The sequence below is a fragment of the Chrysochloris asiatica genome, unplaced genomic scaffold, assembly GCF_000296735.1.
Source record: "Chrysochloris asiatica unplaced genomic scaffold, ChrAsi1.0 scaffold00124, whole genome shotgun sequence".
Lineage (NCBI taxonomy): Eukaryota > Metazoa > Chordata > Mammalia > Afrosoricida > Chrysochloridae > Chrysochloris > Chrysochloris asiatica.
Genome location: NW_006408642.1, coordinates 8,915,448 through 8,917,237, shown reverse-complemented (window position 1 = coordinate 8,917,237; position 1,790 = coordinate 8,915,448).

Here is a 1,790-nt window from a genome sequence, read left to right as displayed (position 1 = left end):
ACAGAAAGACAGAGGTCTATGGTCAAGATGATCAGTTTTACATTCAATGAATTACACACTTTGTTTCTGCTCAATAATTGCTTTTTCCTCTGTGCAACACGAGTTCCTCCCTATTTCTATTCCACCTGCCTTCCCATCCCTTCTCACCTTCATCCTTATGGAAGTGTTCTCCTCTGAGTCTTGAATGATTGACCGTTCCACGGTCAGCATACCTTATTAGTGCCCTCCTATATATTGATCTACGGCTTGTCTGAAAATTGGGTCAGGAGAGTGAATGCCTTTTCAGACCTGAATGGTGGTTGAGGACCATCATCTCGGGTTTCTCCAGTCTCTTTCTGATCAATAAGCCTGATCTTTTTTTTTTAATGTTGAGTTTTGTTCCATATTTTCTCCCAAGGCAATTTCCTCTTGAATTGTTTTCCATAGAAAACATGTCTTTCCCCCTAGTAGTGGACTGAATTTCCTTGATCACTCACTGAAAAACAGCATCTAACAAAGCTTACTTTTTAATAAACAAAGCATTTCACATATGAGCACCTAGTCTTATAAATCCACCCATTCTCAGTATTACTGTAAAGAAACTGTTGCCTCATCTATGAATCAATGGACTACTTAGGTGTTCACGTGGCTCTCAAAAAATTCACCACCCTCAGGGAGACAGAAAGAAAAACAAATAGTGTCCTGCAACATGAGAGGACTACAGTCCTACCAGCTGTATGCACTTAAAACAAGATTGCTCTACACAGTAAGTGACAAGACATAAAACAGACAAATGCCACTTACCCTGGTGCCCAGGGATTTTGTTCACAAAGTTACTGTTTCTGCAGCTTACAAGCGTTGACAAATTGGATGGTTCAAGGTCCTGACTAAGTAGGATGTGATGATGTGATGATAGAGATTGGGTTCCTGGTATCACTGTCTTTCAGAAGACAAACGTGGCAAAGTGCTTCTTCTTTCAAAGTTGGGTGCCTATGAATAGCCACAATTTCCAGAAGTGGTCAGTTCCTGGAGGCCAAATGTACTGCAAGGATTGTCTTCGCTGGCTCTACTGCACTGCAGGTCCTTTCCTCAAGAGCTCGGCCTTTAAGGAATTACACAGGGTGAGACTGGGTGGAGTTGTGTGGATAAGGTGTTTCCAAAATACGTGGAGCAATCAAAAGCTGGTAATGTGAGGGGCAGGGCAAAGAGTTCTTGCGATCTGCAGGCAGTCTTCTCCTTCTTGTAAAAGGAAGGATTTAAAAGGGAACCCCAAGTCCTGTTCCTCAAAATAGGTCTGGCTGATGTGAGGTCAGAGAGAATAGACACTTCTCTTTGGCACCCCCTACCGTCTCCACCTCTGACTGACTGCTTGCTGTCCCTCACCTCTCTGCTATACAGCACCCTCATCCTCACAACCACACAGTGGTTCACTTCAAGGAACCTCTTGTGTATGTCCCCATCCTACTTAGATTACACTTAGGCCAGGTTCAAATCGCAGCTTCTCACTTATGACATGAACTAATCATTATGCCTGGTATAGCACTGTAAGATAAGCACTGGACCGCAAGGTTGCCTTGAACTGCAAGGTTGGCTGTTCCAACCCACCAGCCACTCTGCTGAAACACTATGTTGTTGCTGTTGTTAAGTGCCATTGAGTCAAGTTGATTTCCACTCATAGCAACCCTGTATAGGGTTTTTGAGAAGCGGCTGGTGAATTAGAACCACTGACCCTAGGGGTCAAACTGACCTTAAGGTTGAGTGCTTATCCTACAGCGCTACACCAGAACTTCTGAAACACTATACAGAGTTCA